Below are 15,890 nucleotides of genomic sequence, written 5' to 3' on the forward strand. Positions count from 1 at the left end.
TTGAATGTCCCTCATGTAATACTGTATAGAGCTCAGGGAAGCCAAAATATAATGTCCTCCTTTGAGGACACAGGGTCTCAGGAGAATAAAGTATCTTCTTCCAGTGCCTGCTGCTGGTGTTTTACAGGGTTTTGGGACAAATGTTTGCTGTTCAATCCTCTAATATGACTGTCAAATCTGGTCCCTGTTGTATGTGGAGTACCTTAAAGAAATGCAGCAAGCGAAATGTTGATGAAATGTGCACATTATGAGTCATTAACCATGCCCCAAGTGGTATTTGATATGGTATGTCTGTGCCTGGCTGTCTGTCTGCGTGTCTGTTTGTCAGTCTGTTTGTCTCCAAGTCAAAGTGATGTGTTGCTGACATTTTACCAGGTTGAGGCTGAAACAGAGGTGTGAATCTGCTTGTTGCATTTGAATGCTCTGGTACATGTGTGGTAAATGTGTGGGCTAATATATGCTGTGTTTATTTAGTTCCTGGTGCTAAAGCATAGGCGTTAATGCTTTGGGATGTACTGTGCCATTAATTTGAGTTATAATATGAAGGCTACAGTAAGTGATATTACACAGTGGAACAGAGTGAACAAAAAGTGTTTTTCTGTTGAAAAACTAACCTTTTCCCCCCAAATCTGCTGTACATCATCCATGTCTGTGTTCATGTGTGCTAATGTTCTGTGCCCTGTCTGAGGGTGGCTCAGAGGGAGCCCTTGCTGTGTTGCACACTGTAGTCTGTGTGTGTGTGATTCTCAGGGGGAGCTGTTTCTGTGTTGCACACTGTAGTCTGTGTGTGTGTGTGATTCTTAGGGGGAGCTGTTTCTGTGTTGCGCACTGTAGTCTGTGTGTGTGTGATTCTCAGGGGGAGCTGTTTCTGTGTTGCGCACTGTAGTCTGTGTGTGTGTGATTCTCAGGGGGAGCTGTTTCTGTGTTGCGCACTGTAGTCTCTGTGTGTGTGATTCTCAGGGGGAGCTGTTTCTGTGTTGCGCACTGTAGTCTGTGTGTGTGTGATTCTCAGGGGGAGCTGTTTCTGTGTTGCGCACTGTAGTCTGTGTGTGTGTGATTCTCAGGGGGAGCTGTTTCTGTGTTGCGCACTGTAGTCTCTGTGTGTGTGATTCTCAGGGGGAGCTGTTTCTGTGTTGCGCACTGTAGTCTGTGTGTGTGTGATTCTCAGGGGGAGCTGTTTCTGTGTTGCGCACTGTAGTCTGTGTGTGTGTGTGATTCTCAGGGGGAGCTGTTTCTGTGTTGCACACTGTAGTCTGTGTGTGTGTGATTCTCAGGGGGAGCTGTTTCTGTGTTGCGCACTGTAGTCTGTGTGTGTGATTCTCAGGGGGAGCTGTTTCTGTGTTGCGCACTGTAGTCTGTGTGTGTGTGATTCTCAGGGGGAGCTGTTTCTGTGTTGCGCACTGTAGTCTGTGTGTGTGTGATTCTCAGGGGGAGCTGTTTCTGTGTTGCGCACTGTAGTCTGTGTGTGTGTGATTCTCAGGGGGAGCTGTTTCTGTGTTGTGTATGGAGCTTCTATGTGTGTGATTCCAAGGGGGTGCCCTTTTTGCGCTGCGCATTGTATGCTATGTGTGTTATTTTCAAGGGGGAGCCATTTCTGTGTTGCACACTGTAGCCTCTGAATCTATTTATCAGGGGGAGTCCATTCTGAGTTACACACTGTATCCACTGCGTCTGATGACCAGGGGGAGCCCTTTCTATGTTACATACTATAGCCTCTGCCTGTGATTATCAGGGGGAGCCCTTTCTATGTTGCACACTACAGCCTCTGCGTCTGATTATCAGGGCAAACCCTTTCTATGTTGCGCACTGTAGCCTCTGTGTCTGATTATCAGGGGGAGGCCTTTCTGTGTTGTGCACTGTAGCCTGCATAACTGTGTGTTATTCTCAGGGGGAGCTATTTCAGCGTTGACACTATGGGGCCAGGCTGCTGCTAAGTACAACCAGTCTCCTGTAATGGACTTTACTGTATAATGCGGGCCAGGTTTGGGGGTAGTCAGGGTTTAGCAACGCTGAGAACACTGCGGGCTTGATCCTCCTTAGCGATCTTTTGGAGACAGGTGAAAGATCAGAGTACGAACACATCCAGGAGCGGTCTGTTTTGGTTCAGGAGCACGGTCAAACGCATGTTTTGTCTTGTAGGTGGGTGGCAAGGAGTTCCCAGCCAATATCTGGTACTGGTAGCTGCCATTTGATTGTGGACGTTAATTAACAGAGCGACTGTAATTAGTGCTTTTTAGGGGGAAAAACAAAATGGCCTCCCGTGTGGGCCCCTGCAGCCGTATCAGCCAGGTTATGAACATTCTCCGTCCCAGAGCCGGCTTCTCGCTCGCTGAACCCAGATGCCGAGAGCAGATTACCGTTTGTGTACAAAGGTTAGCTACTGTGCCGCTGCGCGCGCTGACCGCGCTGATGATGTCAGAGCCCTAAACCCCTAACAGACTCCCTCAAAGATTACGCCTCGCGTGGCAAAGGCCGGCCGGCACGCGGCAGAGACCGCGTCGAACGGAGCAGCGTCAGGCGTAATGCAATTATCAGATACCCTCTAAAGATTGCTCGCGGTTTGCTAACGTGTTCGAGCCGGCGCTCGGCAGCTTCTTTGCCCGCTTTAGCGTTAGCGTGTAGGCTGTGTGCAGTATGTCTCTCTGTTGGTGGCGCATTCGAGCTTTCGCGAGAAGCCTCTGCACCACACTGAGTCATGCTACATTCTCCACAGTGGTCACAGCGAATTACTGCAGCCCTGGGAGACGGCGTGGGGGCCGTTAGCAGGCTGTGAAACCTCCGCTGCTGTACATTTGCAGCGACGGTCCTCACTTCGCCTGTGTGTGAACTAGTGTGTGGAGGACATGCGCAGTGCTTCTGCCTTCAGCCGCGTGGCGGTCGCAGACAAGAACCGGATTTTCATGGGAATACTGCAGAGATGAGCGAGGGGAAGCCAGCACGTGTGCGTCCATTTTATATGCAGGAACACACGTACATTCATATGCATACACACACGCACAGAGAACACGCACACAGAAACACATTCACATGTGCGCACACACAGAACACACACATTCATATTCAAACACGCACACGCAGGCATACACGCGCACACACTGACAAACACACGCACGCACACACAGACACATTTATATGCGCTCGCACACACAAACCAAAACACGCACATGCCTATACACACAGAGTTACACAAGCAAACTGCCAAACACACTGAATGAAAACCCGTTTCCAGCTAAATTAACATCCAAACGGTTCCTTCAAGCGCTTTGCCATTGACAGCTTAATGCCGCCGACAGTCGTAATTGCAAATTGATTTTGTTGTCAAAGCTGTAATTACGGGCCCCCACCTGGCTACGTCAAAACTGGCTGACAAAAGGGAACGGGCGGGGACCTGTGCCTGCAAGAGCCAGAGGGGCCCAGCCTCGCACGAGGGAGAGAGAGCGAGGGGGAGAGGGAGAGAGACAGCCCGCTGCTGTTATGTAACCCACACTGTCCTCCTGTGGGAGGAAACTGAATTTTAATTATTCATACGGGGGCATTCCTGGGAAAATAAGTCAATTCGGAAGATTGGATGTTTTCCATCTCGGAGGTCTGCTCAAAAGGCCTTCTCCCAGAACTGAAGATGTGGTGCAGGAGGTGGGTCTGTGGGTTTAGAGGTGGGGTTACAGTGTAGGAGGCGGGTCTGTGGTGTTTGGAGGTGGGGTTACAGTGCAGGAGGCGGGTCTGTGGGTTTAGAGGTGGGGTTACAGTGTAGGAGGCGGGTCTGTGGTGTTTGGAGGTGGGGTTACAGTATAGGAGGCGGGTCTGTGGTTTGGAGGTGGGGTTACAGTGCAGGAGGCGGGTCTGTGGGTTTAGAGGTGGGGTTACAGTGTAGTAGGCGGGTCTGTGGTGTTTGGAGGTGGGGTTACAGTGTAGGAGGCGGGTCTGTGGTGTTTGGAGGTGGGGTTACAGTGTAGTAGGCGGGTCTGTGGTGTTTGGAGGTGGGGTTACAGTGTAGGAGGCGGGCCTGTGGGTTCAGAGGTGGGGTTACAGTGTAGGAGGCGGGTGTGTAGGGTTAGAAGTGGGGTTACAGTGTAGGGGGCGGGTCTGTGGGGTTAGAGGTCTTCTGCCTGACATCATCAGTGTAATTGAACCTGGTTGGCTCAGAGCAGCACTAACATTTTAAATCAGGTTAGCCACTAACCTTGGCTCCCTGCATGACTCCAGATCAGTGTAATCCAGTGCTACTGACTTGTGGCTTGCACTGTATTCCAGACCAGCTCTTTCTACCAGCAAGGTCTTTAAGCTGGCTTAATTACATAATGAGGAGCACACAGTGTGGCAGTTGAAAACCCTGGGCCTATCACTGGAAGTTAGTCGTTGTGTTCAAGGGTTGTGTGCTAATACTACGGCCACAGCTGTCCAAGGAACCAACCGAGAACACAACGTTGAAGTCTGTAGAATCATAAACCACATCTCTCGACAACTGCATTGCATTTATACTGTGTTGTTGATATGAATGTTACTGTCGCACTATCACAGAGCTTGGGGGCAAAAATATATGCACACGTACTGCAATGTATATTTGGTTACGTGTAGTATTTTTTTGAGGGGTCAGCATTCGTAATGCATGAGTTGACCTTAAGATGTCATGGAAAGCCTGTTTTGGCAGGGTGTAGGGTGTACGTCTTTGAGTGATTTCACACAAATAGACGTGGAAATCTTTTGCAGTGTAAACATCATGTTGGCAAAGCATAAGGGAATATGTCACTGTTTTAAGTGGTAGATAAGTTATGGAGTGAAAATGTTCTGTTTAACTTCCAATTTCTCAGTGGCAATATCTATGACTGTTGCCGAGGAACGTATCAACTTTGGACCTTAGCATTATATGCTATTGACAGTTTTATACTATTTTGTTATATCCTGTTACTTCATAACGTGTATCACTTGGGCTAATTGAAGTGCTTTGATACCAAATTTAAACCATGGGAAGGTTCTTACTTTTCAGGTTCTTGGTGCATCTGAAGACATTGGCTGTCCAGGGTTACTAGGGTGGAACTCTAGGTGGCTTTTGAGACTCCAGCCATAGCCACAGATTTTAGTAAATGTCCTATCTGGTTTCTGATCTGAAATCGCACATATCCCTATCATTAGCGATTGAAAATGGAGAAGACTGTTTGAAAGGGACCCCCTCATTCATGCAGTATGAGTCGTGATGTTCTTTGGTTGGTGCATTTTTAACAGTGCTGTCACAGGTAGGGGAAACGCCTTATAATTACATACCTAAATGTAACGATTCACTCTTGTAGGTTTTCTGTACTTTAAAGTATGTAATATTTTGTTGCAAGGGGATTTCAACACATTGAGTGGTATGAATTCTAACAACGCATGCCACTCTGAGCCTGTGACACAGTGACACAGCTGAGGGTACGCTACCGTGCTCCTATACCCAATGCAAACATGCCTAGCATTATTAGCAAAGGCATTAGCTATTGTTGTCTATGGCTAATGCGAATACGACAACATGAAAAATATTCATGTATTCTAGAAGTCATCACAAACTCACTGCCCAAATCCATGTCAGCATGGCTAGAATTTGCTTTAGCGTTGTGAATTAATCAGAAAAATAACAAAAGCTTCCAAAAACCAATTGGCCAATGTAATGCCTACCCTGCTTTCCATTTGCATGTTTATTTCTGAAACAGGTTGTTCCAGATAAATGATAAATCTTGAATCGTTACGTGTCAAGTCAATGGTAATATTGTACATTGATTCCACTTTTAGCCACAGATATTGATAGTAGAATGATGTGGAGAATTCTCCTTGTTTATTTTGCTGTGAGCAGTGAGTAGCATTTTTCACTACTGTATTGGAATACCTTTGGGCTATTTTTGGCGGTACCATGTTTCTATGACGGAATACACATTTCTGGTGGTGAAAGAATATTTTATGAACTCCCAGATAGACACCATTGTCTAATTTGTCATGCTAGTTTCAGTCTGGGCAGGGGTAGCTTGTTAACTGGCTAAACTATGCAATGATGGTGGCACTTAAAAACTTAATATTTTATTTAATTGTCATGTAACATCTACTAATAAAGCTAGAGTTTGTTGCTTCTACTCATAGTTTGGTTGCAGGAGCACTGAATGTCTGTGATGAGTAGTTTCAGGACCCTGGTGCCATGGCCACTAGGGGTTTTTGTTTTGCAGAGGTGTGGTTAAGTGTGTGGTGAAATCAAATAGACCCCATGATTTTTAACGGTGACAAAGTGTTCCACTTCTAGAAGGCACTGTCCGGTGGGGGGAGAGCCAGCTGGGCAGCACGTGTTTCATAGCTATCCTGTGTGTGCCTGTGTGATTGTGAGGCGCTTTGTATTGGAAGAGAATGTTCTCTCACAGCAGCCTACGTTCAAAGAAAAGAACAGGATCTGCTGAATTAGGAGTGCTAATTCAAGCCTTGACTGCAGGCAACTGGAGCCAAAATGGAGGAAAAAACACCTTTGGGCCTTATGTGGTCAGTCAGTGTGTTGTGCTCTCAGAGGGACGGTGGTGGTGGGAGGGGCAGAGGTGAATACATGCATGTGTGAAAGAAGGATATTGTGCTCTTTAACCCCAGTGCACCTGGGAGGGGGGGTGGCTTAATGGGCCAGTCTCCCGACCGTGAGGCCAGCAGCGAGATTTACAGTGACGTCCCTCACCCTCGCTTTCCCCCTATCCATTCCCAGGAATGTGCTCATAATAGCGTGGGCTGGGCAAAAAGGGGGAGAGAAATTGGTGTGAGTCAAAGGGGCAGACGCAACACAGTTCTCGCTCCACGTTTATCCTTGTTGTATGGCCTTGTGACGTCTCTCTGTCCAGTGTTCCATCCCTCAGGGTCGATCGTGATCGGCCGCACTGGCCGCGTTCGCGGTCCCATTTAACGCAGAAAAACAAAACATTCATTTCCACATTGATGGTCCAGTGAGTCGTTTCATGAACAACGTGTCCCCGATTAAAAAAGCAGACACCGAGCACAATGTTGAACTTTATTTGCAGTCTGATAAAAAAAGAGAAGGGGCATTGCAGAAAAGAGAGAGACGTCCTGTTCACTTTGATTGTGCAACACTTATGCTCAGATGCATCTGTGCGACGCACTTATGAAAAGTGCAAGTCTCTAAATCCTTTAAGGTCTTTACGATCTGACCTTGGGTGAGAGACGCTACAGAGAAAGAGCAAAGATAACAACAACATATATCTCATCTGCAAAACAATCTCATCATTTCCCCAATGTTAGTGACATGTTTTAAATTATGTTTATACAGTGAAGTGCATGTACGGTAGACGTATGATGAGTTCTTATGATGAGGTTTCGAAATGCTAATCCTGAGCTTCTTTCCTGGATGGGGCAGGCTTTTTTTTTCAGTTACAGACAGTCCCCTCAAACCTCCACACAAAGGGGTCGTCAGTGTGGGGGTGAGGTGGGGGTGTTGTGGGATTTTTCTCTTTCTGTCCCCGAATTGTAGTAAAAACAGTGTCAATAATTAATGATCCAATTAATAGTTTACACAGGTTTTTATTGAGTTGTCAGAGTGATGGAGAGCATGCTGCCGGTGAACTCTCTCCCAGTCGCTCCCTTCCTCCGCCATCGGCCTGAGTCAGCAGTTTGCCGGCCCGACCCAAACGGGAGGCCGCCTCAGACTGCTGATGCTCACAATTTATCGGCGTGATGAGTTTCCTGCTCCTGAATGCCGCCGAGCCTCGCTGGGGAAAAGCAGGGCCCGTTTTGCGTTAGCGATAACGCTATCGCCGAGCCTCGCGAAGGGAAAGCGGGGCCCGTTTTGCGTTAGCGACAATGCTACTGCTACCACCGAGCCTCACCAGGGGAAACCAGGGCTCGTTTCGCATTAGCGACAATGCTATCGCCGAGCCTCACTGAGGGAAAGCGGTGCCTGTTCTGCGTTAGCAGCAATGCTATCGCCGAGCCTCACTGTTAGGCCTTTCACACTGGCTAGGCTCCGTGCCGGTTCCGGCCGGTGCGTTCAGACCAAAAATAAATTGGTTCGGAACCTGAAAAGTTGGTTCTCAGCTGGAACCAAAAAATAGTTGGTTTTTCCTTGTGAACCGTGACGTCATCAGTGGATGTGTCATATTCTAGGTGCTGAAGACAAGAGGAAGAAGGAGACGTGTGTTTACTTCCACCTGCCTTGTGCATTTGATGATGGAGGGCAGTGGAACTTTGGTTCTGCTTAAACTGGTATGAACGCGGGCTGGTTTGCCAGAAAGCACCAGAGCCAGAGCCAGAACCAGAACCGCGTCTGTCTGAAAGCGTTATGAGGGAAAGCGGTGCCTGTTCTGCGTTAGCGACAACGCTATCGCCAAGTCTCGCTGAGGGAAACCAGGGCTCTATTCGCAACGGTACGATGCTAGCGCTACTGCCGGTGATGTTGTGGTTTGGTATGGGCAGTGTGGATGGGAGTGGATGAGGCTCTGGCTTTCAGCGAGGCTTCCTAATAGCCGTCTGTGATGAGCTGCATATTGTTCTTTAGTTCACGTCCATATCGACAACAATACCTATTAATATACCAAACCGTATCTATGGTTGTTTTTGTTTCCATTTAAAGGCACCTGGAGCCATTCTGTGACAAATTATCAGTAGTTCGCCTCAGTATTATCATCTAGCAAGTAGTCCTATATCTGAGCAGAGTTTTCTGTTGGAGGGAGGGAAAAAAAAACAGTCAATAAAGCATTTGAGAATTAACCTCAGGGATAGCATTTAGTTGGACGTGCAAAGCACACAGCAAGTTGATGGTCCTTTCAAGGCCAGAGTCATAAATCCTCAGAATAGCCAACCAAACACTTTCCGTAGGTTTTGTTTGGTCAGGGAACCACCTAGGTGCCTTTTTAACTTGTTTATGGAATTGCTCCTGCAACTGATAGCGTCTGAAGCAACATTTCTTTTATTCAATTCTCTTATTTTTCCATCTGTGCAAACAGCTGCCTAGACCTGGGTCAAATATGTAATTGTTGTGCATTCAAATACTTTTCTATGCTTTACTGAGAATTTGTGTCGTATTGGAACCTATGAAATACTCTCAAAAAGTGCAAAACCAACCTTCTGGTCATCTTGGTGGGCTCCTGGCAAGATCAACCGAGTGCAGAAAAGTATTTTAATTCAAAATAATTATGTGTATGACCCAAGTCTGCAGATCTTGGCAGAAAACATGCAGGATACCTTGGCTCAGAGAGGTCAGAATGTTCATCTCTTTGAATCCCATATTACGTTCCACCCATTTTTGATGTAAAAGTACCACTTCGCGATTTCAGATTTTTGCAGCTGTCATTCCACGGCAGAAAAGATTGTCACCTGAGCCTTCCATTTTCCGTTTTCATTCAGCATGGATTCAGCACCAGCGGAAAAACAGCAGGATTCAAAATGTTTCGTATTTACAGTATGTTCCAGGGACTTTCAAAATGGCTCCCACGGGCTACCAATAGAAGGCCTCCATATCTTTAATTGATTCAGGAAGATGGATCCTAATGCGGCTCTGTATTCACTCTTTAACATAGAGTTTCCTATAGGTGATCACGGTTAGAAGGACATATCGGATCAGTCAAGCGATACGACATCAGACACCGAACCATCGCCAGCAAAGCAAGGTCGGTTTGGGTTTGTGACTGATAGTGTTCTGTGTGCTGTTCCAGGCAGGATCGCCTTCCCAAGGCTTGTGTGGCGAACAGTTCTGTAGACGTTGCAGAAACACACATTTTTTCCATCAGCTTTCTTGGTTGATTAGGTGAAAAGGAAAGAATTGAGATCCTCGCCCATGAGCCAAAAGTCGTGTTATTTCTTTAAAAGTCGTGTAGTACATATGAGGACATTCACGCTTCTTCGTGTAATTTTTTTCTTAATTACGTAGAGGTTGAAGATGATCCAAGATAGTAACTAGTGACCGCACGTCGATTGTCTGAACCATCTTCAATTCGTTGTCATCCCTAATCAGGAAACCATCTTGCAAAATGGCACCTTAATCTTCCTGGGTGGGCGAATCAGTGGGTGAAGCTTCGGAGTGTCTTACCTTATCGTATCTTCAATTAGCTTTGCTGATTTCCTGTTGGGCATTATGATGCAGACAGTGTATAAAAAAGACTTTTAGGTTTGTTGTTTTTATTGAACTGATATAAACAGCCCCAGGTGTCCTTCGGTACTGGCAATTACAGAAAATTAGCATGGAGGAATCCCTGCGTGTTCTTCACGGCTCCTGAAAACAAACATGACCTAGAAACTGCCAGAGAGAGAGCGAGAGAGGGGGGAAAGTGAGAGAACAAGGGGAAAGAGAGAGAGGGAGAGAGATGGGTAGAGAGAACAAGGGGGGAGAGGGTGAGGGAGAGGGGAGAGAGCGAGGGAAAAGGGCAAGAGAACAAGAGGAGAGAGAGTGAGAGAACGAGGGGAAAAAGAGGAAACGAGAGAGTGAGAGGGGGAGAGAGGTGGGATGATGTAGGAGCCACACAGAACATTTGGCTGCTGTTTGTGTGAAGTGACTGCTCCGCTTCTGAGAAAGCACACGCCCGCTGTCCTCAGCAGAGAGAGAGAGAGATAGAGAGAAAGAGAGAGGGAGTGATTGGAAAGGAGAGAGAGAGAGGCGGTAGAGAGACATCCCAACCCTGGGGGCTCTATTACTTTTCTCCCACCCTCTTTTCTTCCTCACATTTTCCTGCTCTCTCTTATATCCGGTTCTGTCGTTTGTTTCATTCTATTCAGGACGCTTTTTCTGGAGCTGAATAAAATGTCCATTTACAAGGCTCCAAGGTGCCCCTCTTACGTGGATGTTTGCAGAAAGGACTTAAGAAGGGAGAAATGAAGCGTGATCCCAGGCGTAGCGTAAAGGCAGACATTTTTTGATGACCTCACCTGCACCCTGGGCGGTGAGCACTGCTGCCGTGGATATGTAAAGAGAGAGTGGTCGAGCTCCATGCTATGAGAAAAAACGGTCTGCAGTATTCTGAATCTGTTGCAAATTTTATATGTGTTACAAATCTACCTTCATGCTCACCAGGACATGCTCTATTATTATTATTTTCTTTTTGTGCGATTGTGAAGCGTTTTTTTGTCCGCCTACTCCTCCCACAGTTTCTGACTTATCGACACCAAACCAACTGGAAAATGTCCAGCTTGGTGCCGAATGGTGGGCTTGTTCATAGATTTTCAATATATTTAAGGTTTTCCTGGGAAAAAGTCCCATAGGAACGAATGGAGGAATGTTCAGTTCATAGTATTAGCAGTAGTAGCAATAGTAGCAATAGTCCACTGGTTTGCCGGAATCACACTTTGCTTTTTCTCGACGAAATGCACATCTCTAGTTTATTATTATTATTATTATTATTATTATTATTAAAGCAGTAGTTTCATGGATTTCATGGATGCTCATGAAGAGGATCTTGAAGGGGACCTCTAAAGTCATTTTGTTATACTCCTACTGACCTAAATAACAGCTCCCTGTCATCCGCCCTGTTCGTGCGTCATAAAAACCGGCATCAGTACCTTAACGAGTGTATTGACAAACCTCAACAAATGGGCTGAAATTGAGCAGGCCCACCAGTGACCAGCCAGGGTGTTTACTCCCCCCACCTCCCAGTCGCGGCGTTGTCACTGCTTTAATTAGCTCAGTTCGGTAAGCCTCTTACCCCCCCGTCCTGTCGTCCTCGCTCGAATCCATTAGAGGAAAACCCCGAGACACTCCGCGAGTTCTCCTCCAAAAATGTCACCCTTGTCGAAAGCATACTTAAATGCTGAATCACGTTCGCCACTGCTAAAGGGGACTGTAATAGACTCGGACGAGCTGAGGTAGGACTGACCTGAGGAATCTCTCTCTCTATCTCCGCCGGTCTCTCTCTCTCTCTCTGTCATCTCTCAACCTTTTTCCCTCTTCCGCTGTTTGTCAACTCAAATGGTAATAAGATAAAATCAGCTTTACAGCAACACTGTCTGTACAAACGCTATGTTTTCAGTTTTAAATGTACTTTCCCTCTTCTCCCACCATACTGTTTCCTGCTCCCTCCTTCTGTTTAGCTCCGACTCGGTTGAGGCCATTTTAATTTTAGCTCGCCGCCGTTAAAAGCGGATTGCCTGTGCCGTGCGTTGTGCACACAGTCATTTTGAGCAGAATTCCCCCTCTCTCCTTCTCCTTTCTCTCTCGGACTCGGTGTTTCTCTCTCGCTCCCTTTCCCGCTCTTTTCCCAGACTGCGGCGGTTGCAAGCGCGGGATTTATGTGGCTCCCCCGGGGGTTTGATTGCTGCGACTTTGCAATGTCAGTTCAATGCTAGAGCCTGTGATTTCCGAGTTTCTGGGCCTCACGCAGACCCACACTTTATCACACCGCGAGATGTGGGGGGGGGCAGTGGGGGGGGGGGTCGTCGAGCACCTGCATTTTTCAGCGACGCCCGTGACTTATAGTTTGGCCTAACTCCTCTCCTCTGCACTGGGTCCAATTTAAGGCTGTCATTCTGGGGTGGGAGGGGGATGCCTTCACCTTCACTTCAAGCCTTTTATCTGCTCACCCAGAGCAGGGAGCTTACGCCTCCTTTAGCCGGGCTCAGCGTCTCAAACGTGTCTCTGCACGGTGCATACTGTACACCGCTCGACGTCTTTCCCCTTCAAGATTTTTTTTGCGGGTGCATGGAGTTTGAGTTTTGCTACCAACGTTTATACACATAAAAAAAGTACAGTCACTATAGATACCGGTTTTAAAATGCAAAAAACATGAAAGATTGCTCAGGTACAGAGATCAAGGAGGGTGGACAATGGTGGATGGCGATCCGTGCTTCAGGGATCAGGGCGGACATACCGGAGCAGAACTGCTACGGTTGGTGTAGGGATTGCAATGGGGATCAGGGAGGGAGGGGTGTTAGAGCTGGCTTAGAGGAACACAGTAAGCCCATTATTACAAGGCCTGGACTCCCTCTCTGCCTGACAATACAGGGGGAAGGGGGAGGGTTGAACTTATGTAAGGATGGTAACGTATGGTGTATTGAAGAGTATGAAGTTAAAGACTGTTCTTACAATGCAAAATTGTCTGTCTTAAGCGTTTTTAGTCTTAAGAGCTATTTTTTCTCTGAAGTAGAAAATATTAGAGATTTACTATGAGTGATGATATGCAATGGATGTGGCTGGTCACAGCAGCATTTGGTTTATACTCTGGGCGACTGGAGTGTGTTTATGCTGTACTTTTTGTGCTGGATTTTACACCTGGGTGTACAAGCTTCAACCCTTATAAACCCTTATAATTTTTCTTATTGTGGATGGATAAGAGTGGCATACATTAATCTACTGTATTACCTATGTTGATTTTGTAAGGATGGGAACTTACAGTATGGTGCATTGAACAGTATGAAGTTGAGTCTTTTCTTACACTGCAAAAGATGTCTGTGTTAACGAGCGTTTTTAGTCTTAAGATCCTAAGATCTTATTTTTCTCTTAAGTAGGAAATATTAGCTTGTTTTGCAATAAGTTACTGTTTGCTTGATAAGTGAAACCTTCTTATTCTACTGGCAAATTTTGATACGAGTCAAACCCGCTTATCTCATTGGCAATATTTTTGTCTTATTTAGCAGAAAAGTCAAAGGAATACGATTTTAAGTCTCAATATAAGTGCTAAAATCTTTTTTGAGATTGACTTGTTTTTAGTTTTTTGGTTTATACTCCTCTTTTGGTTATTATTCACACGCTGGTCACATCTGTAACCTGGTATTACTACAGTAGCTGTCATATGTGATGGCGGTGTGTCAGCGGTCCTGATAAAACAGGCAGCAGGCTCGTCCCTGGTGTCTGAAGAGCAGGATTCTCTGGCTCATCGGGCCGGCAGAGGGAAATCAACAGTGTTTACAGCAGGCAGGTCAGGATTCCACTCAGGGACCCGGCCTCTATTGATCTTTCCCTTCGGCCTCAGAGAGGGTGCAGGTTTATGGAGTGCAGTGCTGAGGAAAATGAACTCTCTCTCTCTCTCTCTCCCTCTCTCCCTCTCTCTCTGGTCTCTTGCTAACTCTCTCTCCCCTCAACCTCCCTCACATTCACTCTACACACTTCCCTGCTGAAAACACAGTGCAAGCTAGGTTTTGAAACAGCTGATAGCTGGTTGACCAGTTCAGCTCCATACTCAACATGGTTTGACCAGATCAAGCTATGTTTTGAAACAGCTGGTTGCTGGTATTTCAAGCTGGTCATAGCTAGAATTTACACCAGGGCCTCTTTCTTCCCCTGGACCTCCCTCTCATCCTCTCTACTCTCTCTCCTCCCTTTGTTCACTCTCAGTCTCTCTGATCTCTTTCTTTCACTCCCCATCAACCACTCTCTCATTCACTCATTCTCTCCCCCAATCTCCCTCTCATGCACTGTACGCTCTCTTTCTCTCCTTCAGCCTCTTTCGTTCACGCCATTCTCTCTTTCTTTCTCTCACTCTTTACTGAAAAAAGGCCCCGCCGGCTACTGTTACTGCACAAGCCTTTACTGCCCATCGCCTTGTCCCGCGTTCCTGGAGGCGCACGCAACGATGCCATACGCAATCTTTAACAGCGATCATATCATAAAAAGCCCCCCCCCTCTCTTAAGATGGAGGCTGGTTAAGGCTGCAGGGCCAGGGGGCAGTTTGGCCCCCAGTTAAACACATTACGACACAGGGTTTGGCTTCCTCCTGATGCAGGCCGATTAGATAAGGACCATGCTAATTTTGTTTTAGCATCTCAGGTCCCCGGGCCTGTGAATTAAGGCGAAGGCCAAGAAAGCAAATCTCTGGCCAGGTGGATTCCATCAAAAGGAGAAGGGATACATTTAAGCCTAGTCTGAATGATTTATTACAGTTTTTTTACAATCACTTTGACACTAATTTCAGAACCAGGGGAGCAGGCCATTTTTTTTAAACTGTAGAGACAAAAGTCAGAACTGAACACTTTTTTAAATTCCTTGAATACAATACACATAAACCAAAAATAATTTGTTCGCTGAACCAAATCACTTGTTCACATTGACACGACTTAACTTTCAAAGTATTAGCTTTTCAAAATGAAATACACACATTACATATGATATGACTGTGTAACATTACTTCTAAAGCATAGTTTTATGGAAACTGATTACTGTTACAACATTCCATGTTTAGATCATGAATGTTTTAGGATAAAGAAATCTAATGACACCTATTACTTTAAAACATGATGAATTCTACCACATAATCATTCAATGTAATATTTAATCGCCATCCTTTATCACAGGGGTTTTGAAAAATGATATAGAATTATAGAGGCGGGCGGCCTGTAGCGTAGTGGTTAAGGTAAATGACTGGGACCCACAAGGTCGGTGGTTCTAATCCCGGTGTAGCCACAATAAGATCCGTACAGCCGTTGGGCCCTTGAGCAAGGCCCTTAACCCTGCATTGCTCCAGGGGAGGACTGTCTCCTGCTGAGTCTAGTCAACTGTACGTCGCTCTGGATAAGAGCGTCTGCCAAATGCCAATAATGCAATAATGTAATGTAATATAGAAATAGACATGCAGTTTTTTCCCACTTATAATTATGTGTTGCTACGTTTACAGTTTTTCTCAATCGCTTTTGCCCAATTGTCGAATGACAATTAACATTCTCAAAACAACATGTGAAGAGTGAGAAGAGTGCAACCAAATGTGGGCCGCAGGGTCATCAATCATATAAACATTCCAGAGAGAAAACAGGTGCTCAAATGTGCAATATTGTAATTCTTCATGCTATTTCAGTTCACAGTAAATGCATGTGTGAAGTTCATAAAGAAAACATGTGATGTATTGGTGATTTCCAACCGATTCCACTGCATTGTTGTTTTCTGTTTATTGTATTGCACTGTGTCACTGTGTCACAGACCGATTTGATTCTTGTGTCTGAAGTTTTGAAAACTGAGCACAAACTTGTGAGAT

At 46.1% G+C, this 15,890-nt stretch overlaps 1 protein-coding gene across 4 annotated transcripts in view; it reads left to right on the forward strand.

Annotated features, from left to right (window-relative positions):
* The window catches only part of rims2a (regulating synaptic membrane exocytosis 2a), a 247,373-nt gene that overhangs the window by 115,075 nt on the left and 116,408 nt on the right, over positions 1–15,890 (forward strand). The window lies entirely within an intron of this gene.

Source organism: Conger conger, chromosome 1 (genome assembly GCF_963514075.1).
Source record: "Conger conger chromosome 1, fConCon1.1, whole genome shotgun sequence".
Lineage (NCBI taxonomy): Eukaryota > Metazoa > Chordata > Actinopteri > Anguilliformes > Congridae > Conger > Conger conger.